The 17,102-nt window shown below is 48.0% G+C and overlaps 1 long non-coding RNA gene across 1 annotated transcript; it reads right to left on the bottom strand.

Annotated features, from left to right (window-relative positions):
• Window positions 1–7,154: 7,154 nt before the first annotated feature.
• Window positions 7,155–11,821, bottom strand: LOC142020736 (uncharacterized). Its single transcript, XR_012647490.1, has 3 exons — window positions 11,526–11,821; window positions 10,454–10,543; window positions 7,155–9,458 (listed from the first exon to the last, which is right to left on the bottom strand). It is a non-coding gene; the product is annotated as an uncharacterized LOC142020736 (long non-coding RNA).
• Between the last annotated feature and the right edge of the window lie 5,281 nt (window positions 11,822–17,102).

Genomic DNA, 17,102 nt, shown 5'->3' with positions numbered 1-17,102 from the left:
CTACGTCTACACTGGGATGCTACATCGAAATAGCTTATTTCGATGTAGTGAAATTGAAATAAGCTATTTCGATGAATAGCGTCTACACATCCTCCAGGGCTGGTGCCGTCGATGTTGAATGTCGACGTTGGACAGCACTACATCAAAATAGGTGCTGCAGGGGAGCGTCTACACACAAAAGCAGCCCAAATCGAAATAAGGGTGCGAGGAACAGCTGCAGACAGGGTCACAGGGTGGACTAGCACTTCTGGGGCAACAGCAAGCCGCTCCTTTAAAGGGCCCCCCCAGACACACTCAGCCTGCAAAGCACGCAGTCTGCAGAGCCACAAGCATGCACACCCTGTGAAGCACCGTGGACCCCCAGCAGCAGCAGCAGCCAGAGGGGCCCCCCCAACTCCGGAGGACCAGTGGCTGCCCTGCTCAGTACCATGGAGGAGGCAGCTGACCATCTTTTATTTGAGGAAAAGGAGCTGCCCCCAGGGGATGAGGAAGCAGCCCCAGACCTTGCTGCCCTCCCAGCCCCCCCCGCCACACATGCCGCCGGCTGTGGAGATACCCCACAAGCACGGACTGGTGGGAGCGGCTGGTGCTTGGCGAGTGGGACAACGACCGCTGGCTCCAGAACTTCCGAATGAGCTGGCAGACATTCCTGGAGCTCTGCCAGTGGCTCACCCCTGCCTTATGGCACCAGGACACCCCCATGCGATGTGCCCTCAATGTAGAGAAACGGGTCGGCATCGCTGTCTGGTAGCTGGCCACTCCAGACAGCTACCAATCCATAGGGCAGCAGTTCGGCGTGGGCATGGCCACCGTCGGGTCTGTTCTCATGGAGGTAAGAGGACCCGGGGGAGGCGGGGGAGCCCTGGGGGGAGGTGGGGAACCCTGGGGGGAGGGCCAGACACACCCTACACACCCCTCACCTGTGCTCTCTCATGTCCTTCCCCTGCAGGTCGTCCATGCAATCAATGCCTTGCTCCTCCACAGGCTCGTGTGACTTGGGGACCCGGATGCTGCCATTGCGGGGTTTGCCAGCCTGGGCTTCCCAAATTGCTTTGCAGCTCTAGATGGGACCCATATCCCCATCCATGCCCTGGAGCACAGCGGAGGACGCTTCCTGAATAGGAAGGGATACCATTCCATGGCCCTCCAGGCTTTGGTGGACAGCCAGGGCCGCCTCTTGGACATTTATGTTGGCTGGCCTGGCAGCACCCATGACGCCCGGGCATTCAGAAATTCAGGCCTGTGCCGCCAGCTGGAGGCAGGGACCTATATCCCCCAGCGGGAGATCCCTGTGGGGGACACCACCATGCCCCTCTGCCTCATCGCAGACGCAGTGTACCCCCTCCGGCCCTGGCACATGCACCCCTACACAGGCCATGTCACAGCCAGCCAGGAGCGGTTCAACACGCGCTTGAACCATGCGCGCCAGGTGGTCGAGCGCGCTTTTGGCTGCCTCAAAGGGCGCTGGAGGTGTCTCCTCACCCACCTGGATGCAGGCCTCACCAACATCCCCCAGGTTGTGCGTGCGTGCAGCGCACTCCACAACCTGGTGGAGAGCAAGGGAGAGGCCTTCTTCCAGGGCTGGGCTGTGGAGGCTGGCAGGGCCGACATCCAGCCACAGAGAAGCTGAGAGCACCCCCCCCCCCCAAAAAACTTCTGTGCAATCAATGGAATTTTGTTTTGAAACAAAATTGTGCAATGTGTATTAATTATTAAAAGAAGAAGGGGGGAACTATGTACGTGGGGGGCAGGTACTAAACAGGGACAGAACAAAATCTATTTACAAGGATAGGGGAATATGTCCAAAGGAGGGGGGCCTTGGGGGGCAACGTCCTCGACCACACCCCCCTATTGTCCTGCGCCTGGCGTGGGGGGGCGCGACCCACGTCTGGGCTGGAGGCCCTGTCGAGGCTGGGTGGGGGCCGGGAGAACTGGCAGATAGGGCCAGGCGGTGTCTGGAGGCCCATGGTCCCCCTCGGCAGCAGGCCCCAGGACGGCGGATGATGGAGGGACAGCAGGCGGAGTGGCAGGCGGAACGGCGGGCAGAGCAGCAGGGGGGGCCAAGTGCCACACGATGTCCTGGAAGGTGCTCATGAAGGCCCCCCAAGCCTCCTGGCTCCAGGCCAGTGCTTGCTCCTGGAGATCGAGCTGCCGCTCCTCCACCTGCAGGCGCCGCTTGGACACCTCCAGCTGACGCCGGAGGGTGGCAAGCAGCTGGGGGTCTGTGGATGCCTGCGGATGGCTCCAATGCTGTCAGGCTCGTCCTGGGCCTGGTCCGTGTCTGTGGAGGGGCTGGCCTGCTGGGATGGCCCTGGTGGGCTGTCCGGGACCACAGACGCCTTGCCGGTGCTCTCCGGGCCCTCCGATGGTGCAGCTGCGGAACAGAGGGGGGAAGAAGAGCGGAGACAGCTGTTAGTCTGGGCCCTGACCCGTGGCCCTTGTTCCCCCACCCCTCTGCTACTGGTTCCCCATCCCCGTCCCCCGGAGATGCTGATGCTGATGATGGGTGTCCAACCCCCCCCCACGGGGGACCCTAGGTTCTGCTCCCCCCATCCCCAGGGATGGGGCATGGCGCTGTCCTGCTGGGGGGCAGGGGCTGATGGACTCTTCTGAGGGACATGCCACTGCTGTCCTCGGGGCCATGGTCATCTGGGTGTGTGGAGGGCCCTGGTCATGTCTCTTGTCCCCGCCCCTTAACCCTGGGGGTGTGCACCGGGGGGTGCATACCTGATGGTCCACTCCCATGGTCGGGGGACACCCATTGGGCAGACGCCCTGCTGGAGCTGTGGGAGGGGAGGTCGATTTGGAGCCCCCTGTCACTGGAGGACTCCTCCTCCCCCTGCGGTGTCCCAGGGCTGGGCTCCTGGTGGGGCCCCTGGGGTCCAGGGCTGGCCTCCGGGGCGGACTCCGTCTCCGGGGCCTGCTGGGGCTTGTCGCCCGAGGTGTCAAGGGCACCGGGGGGGGAGGAGGTGTACTGGGGGCCCAGGATGGCCCTGAGCTCCCTGTAAAAGGGGCAAGCAGGGGGGGCGGCCCCAGATCGGCTGGCCGTGTCCCAGGCTGGGGCATAACCCTGCCGCAGCATCTTTACCTTACTCCTGACGTGGTCAGGAGTGCAGGCAGGGTGACCCCGGGCAGCCAGGCCCTCGGCCAGCTGAGCGAACGCATCCACATTCCACCTCTTGCTCCCCAGTACCTGGGGCACCTCCTCCTCGCCCCAGAGCTCCTGCAGGTCCTAGATCTTGGCCTCCATCCAGGAGGGGCCCCGCTGCCTCTTCCCCCACTGGCTGGCAGGCTGGGAGCCCTTGGTCCCCTGGGGGGGGTGCCCTGTGGGCGCTTGGGGGGCTGGCTGGATGCCATGGGTGCTGGGTGTTGGATTGGGGCTGGTGAGGATACGCAGGCTGGGCACGTGGCTGTGCTGCTGCCTGCACGTGCTCTCAGCTTTCTGCACAGGAAATAAGGGGGTGGGGAGCTTTAAGGAGCTGCTGCATGCGGTGACCGTAGAGCTCAGGGGCTGGAGAGAGCGTCTCTCAACCCCTCAGCTGATGGCTGCCATGGAGGACCCCGCTATTTCGATGTTGTGGGACGTGGATCATCTACACGTGCCCTACTTCGACGTTCAACGTTCAACGTTGAAATAGGGCGCTATTCCCACCTCCTGATGTGGATAGCGACTTCGACGTCTCGCCTCCTTACATCGATTTCAACTTCGAAATAGCGCTCGGCACGTGTAGACGTGGCGGGCACTATTTTGAAGTTGGCAAATAGCCGGCTAGTGTAGACGCGGCTAATGACACTTAAGAGCCTAAGTAATAAGGGTTGTGCTTTTAAGTGCCTGCCTACTGCACACTATGTGCAAGTGTTTTCTAAAGTACACTAACATGTTGCACATTTATTGATTCATGTAGACTCTGCTAGTGTCACTAAAGGTTACCAAGTGAGCTTTAACAGAGTGCTGTTTGAAAGAGAACTACCTTAAAGTGCAGCGTGTGCCTTTAGTGTGCACCAGCAGGGTCTATGTGGACCAGCTAGTGAGCATTAGAAATCATGCTCCCATATTGTGCATTGCTGCACAGTGAAGACAAACCCTGCATCCCTTAGGTGCCTTTGAAAATCTTATTTTTTAGTTCTTCAATAAGTAGTCGTATCTTATAAACATTTTAAAATTCCTGCTCTCCTCGAACTAAGAACTGAGAACAAAACGGTGACCATCTCTGCAAAAAAAGGAGACGTCTTAGACCAGTAAGGGTGTATTACTTTGAAAACAAAGGTAAACTCAGCTTCATAACTACATGAAGCACATCACACATTCAAGTCCAAGCTTATTTTTAGCCTGTTTCTCAGCATGACCTGTCCCTTTTATTTCCCCCAGTTTGCAGTAGTGGCTTAGAGAATTTACAAAGTGGCAAAACGGGAGTTTTTGTATTGTGTCTGCACTTATCTCCAGAACACATTTCCCTTTTAGTATCCTCCTCCCTTTCTTTGTTGGCAGGGTTGGGATCTCTACTGGTGATAAAAGTAGAAAGTGTTTCCCTATGCTCCTTTTATTATTGCACCCTCCACCTGGTGCTTTCCTCTAACTTTCTCCCTTTTGGGTGCTTTCTTACTTCTGGGTATATTTCACTCTGACTTTGTCACTGTACTTTACATGTAGCCATTTATTTGAGACAAAAAGAATCAGACCTTTTAGAATCCAATACAAACAAATCAATAGAACTGTTGTTTCATTCTGCTTTCTAGAAAATGGGATTCAAAGAACGCGTCTCAGATCATCAGTGAAAATGAGTCTGATGTTCTCAGCTATAAAAACAACATATTATGGACAACAATGGAGCAAGACTGATAGTTTTGGCTTAGGAGATGCCCAAGGCTGGAATATAGTACTGCAGGTTGGGATCATGGTATGTTGGTGGACTCCTGCATATGGAGGCTGCACATAACTCATTTTTCTTGAGCCAATTATATTTAAAGGGTCTGAGCCCCTCAGACTGGACTTTTCTTTCTTCCACAGGAGGGAGGTGTGACAATTCAGTCACAGTTACTGATAACTGACGTTAAATTCCATTTTCCCATTTATTAAACAACTAAACTGAACAGAGTGAAGATCTGCTTAGCTCATCACTAGCCCAAAGCATTTAAAGAGTGACCAGTGGAAACTGTCTCAATCTTCTTTGCTACTGCCATGCTTCTAAGTCGAGAGTCATGCAGCTGAGAGGTTTTTGTGCACAGTTCTCTTCCCGCATGGTGTTACTGAAGTCTCTTTGATTTGTTTTTTAGCCTTAAAGACTTGAAATTGGTATGTAGGAAATTATTTTGTTATTGAGGCAGTCTCTGGGGATGAATTTCGAGATCAGGCTGGATGGTTTCCATTCAGATAAAACAAGATTTACGGTAATGTGCATTCTGGGATTTTCCTGCAGTCCTTCTGCAGCCAGAGCAAGGAAAATTATTGCTGTGTTTAGAAGCCCATTGGAGGGATTTAGGTGAACGTTCAAACTGGTGTAAAAAAAATCAGCCCTGAGAGAATGATATCATTATTCTCTTTTCTTCAGCATGAAGACTGCGCAGAATTTACAATGAAAGGATCAGGATAGTAACTGACAGATTATCTGCTTTCATTTTGTAATACAGATTGAAGCACTATAATCCAGCACTCTTGGGATCTGACCAGTGCTGAACCAAAGAATCTGCTGAAGCACATGAGGTCAATATTATCCAGCAGAACTACCTATATTTTCACTGCTTATGGGCCTCTTAGAAGACATTTAGGGGTAAATTACAGCTAAATAACAACACAGAACACAGAGCCAGGACTGATGGGTGAAAACAAACTTGATGGGATTCTGGGAACTTGGCCACACCCATGATAAGTGAATACTCAGCTAACTAAAATCATGATGGACCATGGATGTTGCTGTCCCAGAGAGTGCTGAACTAGGGAGGTTTGACTTGTAGTAGTGCAACAAAGGTGGAAATAGCTGAAAATGTAGATGCCAGACACGTCATGTTCACCTAACATTTCCTTCTAGTATTTTTCATGACTTTCAATAGTGTAACTAATTTCTTGTTAACAATGTGTGATGTGCAAATACCAAATATCATTAAATAATAGTCCAACGGTGATTTACTGCTGCCCTCTATGGAGATGTATTCTGTCCTTCATCAGAAGCACCACCTTCAGTGCTGAAGATGCAGGAGACAATAACTGCAATGTATTTAATAGATGCCACTCTAATTTTGAAACTGCCCTCAGTTTAAAGCCTGAGGGAAAACCAAGTAATTAAGTTTAGTGACTGTTTCTAAATGAAGTTATCTAATAATTGGTTAAAAAGCTGCTATGATTTGGCCAGCAGTAAAGTAATTTGAAAGGCTGCCACTGCACTTTACAATGAGGTGAAGTGAAATAACTTCACCGGATGCACTGTGTAAGCCCTGACTGCCATAGGCCCCACCCCTTCCACCATAAGCCCTGCACCTTACAGGGGCATAGATTTGGGTCCCCCTCCCACCTTGCCTAGAGAGGTTAAGTGCTAGAGAGTGGCTGTTGGGCCCTGGCTCTGGCTCTGGCTAGAGAGGAGTTAAAACAGGATGGAGGGAGCCTGTGCAGAACCCCAGCCAATGAGGACAAAGCTGTTAGGGAGCCAATCAGGGGGTGACTTGCTGGGACAACCTTCTTTATAAGGAGCTGCTCAGCAGGGTAGTGGGCCATTGGGTCCTGACCAGGGAGGATGCAGGACTGGTTGCAAGAGAGGAAGCACCTCGGGTAGAGGAGTGCTTGATAGGCTCTGGGCAGCTAGAGAGTTGTACCTGCCAGGCTGTGGCCTTGATACAAGGGCTAAGAAAGTACAAGGCTCACAGAGGAAGTGGTCCAGGGAACAGGAGGCAATAAAGGGAAGTGAAAGCAGGAAGGACAAGGCCACTGTCAGAGGACCCCTGGGCGAGTGTTAGCCGGTGGCCGGGTAATGTGCGGTGAGGTATTCCCCTGGGTCCTAAACAACCCAGTTTTTTTTTTCTGTTAGAGCAGGGAGCTCCTAGCACTCTCACCTATGGCCAGGCTGTGGTAACCAAACGGTTAAAGTTCTTTTTGTTGTGCCGGCTGTGTTGTAGTGACAAAAGGGTAATAGCAGTCAGGCTTAGATCTTAACTGGTTACAAGTTTATTAAAGCTACAGTTATAAGCGTGCAGTTACAAAAGGCTATTGTCTACTTCTTATATGCTAGCAAAGTACAGGTGTTAACAAGTTACGTTACAATCCAATACAAAGATATCTGTTACCATCTAACACAATGATATCTTGATACAACAACATCTAGTTACAGAGCTCTAATTCTTTAGCTGTGCACAAAAAGAAAGGAGACCTAGCATGGGTATATCATACCCTCTCTGCGTCTCTCGATACCAGCGTAGCCAAGCCGGATCGGTCACTCAATTCTGTGGAAAGACGAATACGAGGTTGGGCGCCCCCAGTTGTGGACCTTGGGAGGCAATCACCTGACCCGACCAGCAGGTAGTTGGTGGAATGCACTCAAAGTTAGAGTTCTGCTGGACCCATCTTTTATACCCCTTTAGGTTATGCATTCTCTTTCTTATCTAAGGTTCCAGATCATACTGGTCTGTCTTTTGTGATGCCAGTTTGTTACAAGGGCATTTCTTACTTAATTTGCACTTGTAAGACAGGAGATAAGCAATTTGAGAGTACAGGACATTCTTTTTGTGTGGGCGGAGACTTCCTCTTCTGGGATGATATGTGTGTGTGCATCAAATCCATCAATGCCAGCTGGGGTGATTTCCTGAGGTCCCCCCCCCTTCTTGTTGATAGTTTGGCCTGTTAGCCTTTTATCAGTACTTTCTGTTTCTCAGGGTCACGATGAGCTAGCACATCTGGGCCTCAATGAGGGCATCAAAGACTGTGCTGTCAGCAGCCATTTCCGTGCCCTGTGTGTTCCTCGGTGGGTGGGGGACGGGAACCAGCTAGCTGGCTTGTAAGGGGGAGAATTTGTCTGGCTACATTCCACCCCCTGATGCACCACATTACATCCCAGAACACAAGGTGGAGGTGATGCCAGCACCTCTTGCCCTCCTTGGAGGAAATCTAAAAGTACCCAAATGATCCGATCAGTATGTGGGGAATCGCGGAACTGGCTAGGATCACGTGTCTGCTCCATGTATCGGATTTGCGTGGAGGAGATAGCCACGTCAATTAGTCTCCTAACAATGCACAGTGTTATGCAAAACACAACTACTATGATAAGAATGATCAAAATAGTGGTTACAATAGAATGCAGGAATAGAGTAAGAGAAAATTCTAATTGTTGAGCTAGCCATTTTAACCATGAGATCTTTCCATTCTTAGTTGCAGCATGTAAGATTTTAACTGCATCTTTGATGGCAGATACATCCTGTTTAATCTGTTTTGAGTGTTTACCTAAAAGCAGCAAGATTGGTTAATTACAGCACAAACTCCTCCTTGTTGGGCCAGGACTGCATACTTCGAGACCCACCCATCACTTGCTGACACTTAGACAGAGAACAAGCAGACAGGAAGGCAGATGGGAATTATGGTCTACTCCAGAAAGTTCAAACCGGTTACCTCTACCCCCACCATCTTGGCTGGGAGGACGGGACAGAAGGGCCCAGCTTAACCTTGGAGCTTCCTCGCACGCGATGGCTTCCACTCCGAGGAATTACAAGCAAGACACTCAGTTCCACGAATGTTTAAACCGGTTACCTCTACCCACACCAGCTTGGCTAGGAGGACGGGACAGAAGGGCCCAGCCTAACCTTGGAGCTTCCTCGCACGCGATGGCTTCCACTCCGAGGAATTACAAGCAAGACATTCAGTTCCACCCTCCCAGCACCCGGGATGACAAGGTTGTCAGGGACTCAAATCCCAGCAAGCCTCATCCCGTTACAGGGTACAATAACAAAACCAGAACCAGAACTTCCAGAGTCCTTATCCAAGTAGGAGTTCACCCTATTGCAGCATGAACCCCAGGGGCTGCGGCGAAGGTAGGAGTGGACGTCACTGTCATCAAAACAGACTGGTCCCCACCAGAAGATGTTCCTCTTGTCCCACCAATCATTCAGGTTCAGAGGGACAAACTCAATTCCCAATCTGGTAGAGGAGTTCAGCAGGGTGCACATCCAGCAATCCGTGGCACCAGCGGTGGAGACGATGGACTGGATGGCATTCCTGAGGGGATGCTTAGGTGTGGCAGAGGTCAGCGAGGTAGTCAGGAAGGTGATGAGGAGTTGAGGTGCCATGCTGTCATCTGGGTTGAAGATAGCTACAACACAACTAGGTCTATAGCAATTACTAAAAGTCTATTAGTATTAATATGGCATATAGCAGCATGCATATATTATATACATTAAAGTTCTTTGGTGTGTACTGATGTTACAGGTGGCCGTTGCCTTGCTTCCTCCCAGGGAGGCGTGTATTCCAGGTGGTTCCTTCTTTTCTGGAGAGAAAACACAAGGTCAGCCGGTCTTGGATGTGATCCAAGCCTTGGTAATGGTTATTGGTTCCCTTTCAGAGTCTAAAGCAGTCCACACCCCCACCTTTGCATGAGTGCAGTACATGAGTCTGTGTTCCCAGGCTAGGGTGTTTAATTACAACAGTATCTCCAGGATTAGATTTGGAGCCCTTGAGCAGTGCAGCCGAGGTCAAGGAATTTTTCACTGTAGGGAAGAATCCTCAGCTGATTGGACTGCCCGTAGGGGTTTGCTGGGTGTTTAGTCGCTGCACCACCTCATCCAGCCTGTTTTCCCAAGTGTCATCCGTGGGCTTCAAGTGGCTCTTTAACAGCCCATTTCAGTGCTCAACTATGCCGTTGGACTGGGGTCAGTATGGGCGGTGGCAAGTCCACTGAATTCCATGCTTAGTAGCCCACTACTTTGTTTTTAAAGTGTGAGCTGTTGTCAGACTGAATTTCCCAGGGTGTAGGGACTATCGTGATTACACGATTTAGCCCTGTGATGGTGGAAAGTCCTGTTGCCAATGGGGCAGGGTATGCAAAACCAATTCCTGGAACAACTTCCATTCCAGTCAGAAGGTACTTACACCTTTGCCTGGTAGTAGGCAGTGGGCCAATGTAATCGACCTGCCAGGTTGCCCATAGTGTTTTCCTATCTGTTACCCTAGCAAACCATTGTCCTTCAGCTATGTGTTTTCAGGTTTTAGCACAGATAGTACAGGCTTGCAACAGGTCTCTGGCCTGTTGGTGGGTGATAGGCCACCCCCTGATATGTGCTTGCCGCACCAGCTCATCACTCCGTGTGTGCCCCAGAGTGTCTTGTAGCCATAGGTACAAACTTTCCCAATCTACTTGGGTGGCAGAGATGTGGGCTGCTGCATCTGCCAGGTTATTTAGCTGTGCAGCCGGGGTGTTATTCTTTTGGTGGGCTGACACATGCCCTATACTTAGGGGTTGCTGGGTGGCATGGTGGTACTCACTAGGCATTCCCACCTTCCATAGGGATTCCTTAATTAAGGTGGAGTTCTGTGCGGTATCAGCTTTCCGGCATGGACATTCCTCTACCCACCCTGAGAACAAACAAACAATAACCAGCACCTTTTAAAAAGATTTACATTTGGGTAGCTGAATGAAGTTCATTTATAACTTCAGCAACAGTCCTAAAGGCAGAGATCTGGTTGCCAGAACTGTCTTTACAGGTTTGCCCATGTCATGGGCTTGGCAGACAGGGCAAGCCAGACAGTTGTTTGGCCCACTTAGGAGAATTTGGAAGCAAACCAATTTGCTTGAACAGCAGTAATCATCCCCCTGCTTCGCTTACATGAGTCAGGCTGTGGTGCATGCAAGCAAGATAAGGGAGAAGGACCTTGGGTACAACCAGGCGGCCGTCCGGGAAGCACCAAAGGTGTTCAGGATGCAAAAGGCATTCATCCAGTCTCCAGATTGTTTCTTCTGAATTTAGGGCCTGATCTTGGAATAGTGCAGTATCAATAAGGGTTGCAATAGGAGACTGGGAATCTGTAAAAATGGGAAGCAGTGAAGTGGCCCAAGAGGGGAAAGGTCTGCAGCTTTAGCTGCTGTGTCAGCCAAGGCATTTAATAAGGCAGCAATATACAGACCATTTTGTTTTAATGAGCCCATGTATATTTTAGCTTACCAACATAGACAATTTGATAATGCTATTAATAAGATAAGCACAAACATAAAATACAAAACCACATTCTTCATTTTAAAAGGAGATTCATGATGTTTAGGTTGTTCTTTAGTAACTACCAACTTTACTCTGTGTTTCTGAAAGACAAAAGAATACTTTTCTACCCCCTTTGGGGTGGCAGGTTACATATTGGAATGCTCCATTTCCAAATATGCTCAGTTCTTTCTAAACTCTGCAGGCTACTCACTCTGAATTTTCTCCAGACCTGTTAGAGTTAAGGACTTACTCACTTACTCTTAACCTCAAATCACATGCTTATTTTCCAAAGTGACATCTTATTGGATATTACCATTTTAAGTATTACAAAAGGGATTTAGATCTTTTGTACCTAAACTTACTGTTTTTCCTATATTGGAAGGTGTCCATATCGGAAGACGTCCCCTCCTTATGGATGCACCAGCAGGACAAACAGACAGACAGACAAACAAACAACATTAAATAAAACTCCATGACATGACACAAACACGTGTTAGCAAAACAATTAATGTAAACAAAACTCCATGACATATACACATACACGACAACATAAATGTTTACATGACTACACTTTGTACCACAAAGAGTTAAGAACTTGAACTAAAGCTTTCAGAGTTGGGCAGTTTCTTCAAGGTTTTATAATCTGGGCTTTTGTCCAAGAAGCTGTTTCTCACAGCCAGATGCAAAACTGCTCCAATATTCCTTTTTCCCTTTTACTTTACAAGCAGTTCTCTGCTTACAGAACTGCAACCGTGATTCCTCTGATTGTCCCCAGTTCTTTTCCAACATTTCCTTGTCCCTCTTAGGGTCAGCCCATCCTTCCCGGGTGAATTCCTTCTCTATGTTGGGGAAATCCATGTTGTTTATCGTGACTGGTTTCATTTTGTCACTGAGGTACAGCCTGTGTCACAACCCTGCTCGCTGCGCCAATTCTGTTAGCCGGTGGCCAGGTAATGTGCGGTGAGGTATTCCCCTGGGTCCTAAACAACCCAGGTTTTTTTTTCTGTTAGAGCAGGGAGCTCCTAGCGCTCTCACCTATGGCCAGGCTGTGGTAACCAAATGGTTAAAGTTCTTTTTGTTGTGCCGGCTGTGTTGTAGTGACAAAAGGGTAATAGCAGTCAGGCTTAGATCTTAACTGGTTACAAGTTTATTAAAGCTACAGTTATAAGCGTGCAGTTACAAAAGGCTATTGTCTACTTCTTATATGCTAGCAAAGTACAGGTGTTAACAAGTTACGTTACAATCCAATACAAAGATATCTGTTACCATCTAACACAATGATATCTTGATACAACAACATCTAGTTACAGAGCTCTAATTCTTTAGCTGTGCACAAAAAGAAAGGAGACCTAGCATGGGTATATCTTACCCTCTCTGCGTCTCTCGATACCAGCGTAGCCAAGCTGGATCGGTCACTCAGTTCCGCGGAAAGACGAATACGAGGTTGGGCGTCCCCAGTTGCGGACCTCGGGAGGCAATCACCTGACCCGACCAGCAGGTAGTTGGTGGAATGCACTCAAAGTTAGAGTTCTGCTGGGCCCACCTTTTATACCCCCTTTTAGGTTACGTATTCTCTTTCTTATCTAAGGTGCCAGATCATACTGGTCTGTCTTTTGTGACACCAGTTTGTTACAAGGGCATTTCTTACTTAATTTGCACTTGTAAGACAGGAGATAAGCAATTTAGGAGTACAGGGCATTCTTTTTGTGTGGGCAGAGACTTCCTCTTCTGGGATGATACGTGTGTGTGCATCAAGTCCATCAATGCCAGCTGGGGTGATTTCCTGAGGTCCCCCCCGCTTCTTGTTGACAGTTTGGCCTGTTAGCCTTTTATCAGTACTTTCTGTTTCTCAGGGTCACGATAAGTTAGCACATCTGGGCCTCAATGAGGGCATCAAAGACTGTGCTGTCAGCAGCCGTTTCCGTGCCCTGTGTGCTCCTCAGTGGGGGGTGGGGGCAGCGAGCTAGCTGGCTTGTAAGGGGGAGACTTTGTCTGGCTACAGCGAGGACCCAGAGTAGTGAGTAGACCTAGGTCCCCCCCTTACCTCTTGCAGTGCCTCTAGCCACTGATGAGCACTGCATGTATAGATTGTGGCTTGCCTCTATGGTAAGAGGCTAGACCTCACCTGAATTTGACCACGGTGGCAGGCTGAGGACTGCTGATAGTGCCAAAAGAGGGTGAAAGACCAGAGTAGTGGGCACTGCTGAAGGGCAGTGACCTGAAGACCACACTGTGGTTCTGGGAGTGATGTGAGTCCATAGCCAGCTGGTGGAGACATTAGAGAGTGGAGAGCAATGATGAGTGAGAAAATGTCCAGAAGATGGCATCCTGCTGAGGGTCAGAGCTAATTCCGGAGGAGACCAGCAGGAGGTGCCATGCTGCTGAGTGCAGGAACTCTCAGGCTCCTGCAAGGCTGCATGGTTGCTGAGGATTCATCCGATGTAGTAGTATTTTTCTTCTGTTTATTTCAGCATTATGTTACGGGAAAGGAACAAGTCTTTGTATCCCAAATCAATGAAACCCTGTAATACAGGCTACATTGTAGGAGAAGCTGAGAGTTGTGCCTGCCTCTCTTGTGAATAAAAACTGTATTCAGATCTTTTTCATGAAGAGAAAAGGAATAAACCCCCTTCTACTGACCAGTTGTCCTTTTAATAAGTTCCTGTGCCTAAAGCTGGATGTGAGGTTTTGCTGAGCATCTAATAACAGTCACATTTTCCTACTAAGTTATGGTGCCATCCGTACTTAACACATTGCTTTGTAAAGTGCTTTGGGACATTGTGTGCATGGCAGGCACAATATAAAAGCAAATTCTATTTTTTCTGCCCCCTGAAGTGGTGCTGTTCACTTTTAAAAATGCTGTTCCTTGCCAAATTGGCTGGGCATCATTCTATTGTTTATGCATCTGCCTGTGTCAATGAAACTTTGTGCTGGATACTTAAATCTATAAATCAAAAGGAAGAAGCAGGTGACTATACTGGTCTGATAGGAAAAGGTACATGATTGTCAGAACATAAATAAGCATTTTCACTGGATTTGGCTGTACATATTTCATTATAAATGTGTTTTCTCGAGGAGAGAATATCCATTCCATTTAGGGAAACTTAGAGATTTTCATTTTCCTCCCAAATAATGTCACAAGCATATGACTATTACAAAAGCTGTATACAATGACTGGCTGATATATATTATAATTGGAGAAGAATCTCTGCATATTTAAATCTGCAAATTCCCAGAAAGTCCCCTGAAGTCAATGGGGTTGCAGCGGTAGACCAGCAGTGCATCTGAGAATAGAATCCACAGCACTATTTTTATGACATTTAACTGTTCATGGTGTTGTATACACATTCCTAGCTAGTGTTCTGATTTTAATGCATCATGATTAAATGCATAGCTCTATTTCTGACTGGCATTCAGGATTTAATTGGCTTGGTAAAGATTTGCCTGTAAGAATAGGTACCTATTACCATTCACATTCCTCTTGCTTCAGAGACTTTTAATTTAAAACTCGACAGCTGGTGCAAATCTGTAAACTTATGTTTCTCATCGGTTTTGTGCTCCTGAAATAATGTGGATGCCAGTTAAGCACATTGTAAAAAAAGTTCAGCTGTTCAGTGTTTTTTATTCCTAGAAAGAGGCTACTTAATAGAGCAGCTATAAATTATCCAGAGTTGGCAGCAGTACACTTAATTTCCTTGATTTCAGAAAGTTCATTGTCAAGAATGTATTTTGTGTTTGTAAAGTACATACTGAACACATTCTCTGCTTTGATTGTACATGAGTGATAGTAAGGCATTTATTTTTTTTCAATAGGTGTGCATAGAAGAAATAAATGAGAGAGGCAAAGGAGTGCTTCGGGCATTAGTCAGAATACCTATTCTAGCATCCAGACACATGATGGAATCTTCAGCAACTATTAAAATAATCTCACATTAAGAGAACAATTGTCAATTTAAAAAGGGAATTTTGTCTGTTCCTCACAATATTTGGACAAGTTTGAATTTCTGGGACCTGCCCACAGCAATAATCATTTTGCCTATTGACCTTTTTTCTATAATTAGACCTTTTTTTTTTTTAAATTTGCCAGCGGAAAGGAGAATTAGCTACTATAGTGTTTGTTCAAATCTTAAAGTTACTTTTCAATAATGTGAAAATATTGAACAGGACTTTTCTCTCAAACGCAATCATTATGTATCAATACATGTTAAAAACGTAAAAAAAACATAAGTAGAAAATTATAATGAAATAGCTCCCAGAATCTCTGGCTTTAATGGTTGGCTTGTTGCATATTCTTTCAATAAGTATGTGATTATGTTTAGAATCCTCTGACTGTAGGGATGTTCTAATCTTTATGGCATTCCAAGAATTGTTGATGCCATATTTCCAGTTATGAAGTGCCTTGCAAAAGGGAATATATAAATCTACGTGGCATCATTCCACTCATTTGCTAATTGGAAGTCCATCATGAAAATACAGCTGCCCTTATTTCATTCCAAAGATGTTCAAATGGTTGAATCCGTTCCTTGTTTAGATGATTCTAAAAAGAGATGTGACAGGTGTGATATTTCAGCCATGCCAATGGTGCAGTTTGCTGCTCTCAACATGGCTATTGGAATACTAGCAGCTACCTTTTCCTAAAAGAAATGTATAAGGGGTGTTTGGCATGCAATAGTCTATCTTACTGAGATTGAGAAGGGAGTAAAATAAGCATCAGGTGCTACACATGTTGACTCATAGCACACAATTGCTTTCTAGGGAAAGAGATCAATAAGGTGTGAAGCAGCAGTTTCAGTAAAGGAAGAGCTGAAATGTTAGTTTCTAATCCATGTATGTTGGATGATGAAAATGAGAAATAATGTCATTTGTCCAGGCCAGAGAATACAGTATATAAAGAAGAGACTCTTCTGTCTATGCCATTGTATCTCTTAAGAGTTTGATGTGTAAATTAACTTTTAATTTGTCTATGTGTATCCTGCGGTATAGCTAGTGGGGCCTGCCCCACTGCCTTGTGGGTTATCGTAGGAAGGAGTAAGGATAAGGGAGTAAACCCTGACAGAAAATCCGGAGGGGAGTCCTAAGGCGGTTCTGTGTCAACTTCTGGCACTGTCATGGCAACTCCTGCAGCTGAGCTGGTACCAAACGTAGAGGTTATCCTTTCCTTTGGACTATATCAGTACAGCTGAGAGGGGGGCCTGGTGTCTGGGCAGCCCAGGGTCTCCATAAAAATTGCCCAGGCTCACTCCCAGCGAGGTACTCCAGCATCGCTTAACAGCATTGAACCAACATGGGAGGCAACAGATACTGGTTATAAGCTCTTGTTCGATTGGTGTAGAGAACGAGCGCTGGGGTTGCTTCCGACGGTGGGAGAGATCATCACATCTCATTGGACAGTCACCGCCCGCCTTAAGCTGGGCAGCTCCCAGACAATAGGGTACTGTCTTGCCACAGTTTACTTGCCTTACTGGGTGCATGAGGCTTAAGGTTCCCAAACCTGACAAGTGACTGAAATGGGCACCAGACAAACCAACAAGAAAATTATTAAGAAAAGGAAACCATCAAAGTTTCAAGCTTGCTTGTTGGAATGTACAGACCATGTTGACTGGTTTGACTGAAGATCTTCAGGACATCAGCGACACCTGAAAGACCGCTGTCATCAATGAGGAACTGAAGAGGCTCCAAGTTGACATCGCCACTTTGCAGGAGACGCGACTCGCAGCTTCAGGATCCCTAAAGGAAAAAGACTACACCTTTTTCTGGCTGGCAAAGCCCAAGGGGAACCCGGGGAGCACGGTGTTAGCTTTGCCATCAGAAACGCCCTTCTGCAAATGGTGGAACTAGTCACGGGTGGATCAGAAAGACTCCTTCAGGTCAAACTTTAAACCTGCGCCGGTCCCATCCACCTGATCAGCGCTTACGCTCCAACCCTGAATGCCACACCA

This window comes from Carettochelys insculpta, chromosome 14, assembly GCF_033958435.1.
Source record: "Carettochelys insculpta isolate YL-2023 chromosome 14, ASM3395843v1, whole genome shotgun sequence".
In the NCBI taxonomy this organism is placed as follows: domain Eukaryota; kingdom Metazoa; phylum Chordata; order Testudines; family Carettochelyidae; genus Carettochelys; species Carettochelys insculpta.
The sequence above is the reverse complement of the archived record's forward strand: the minus strand, read 5'-3'. Positions and strand labels throughout refer to the sequence as shown.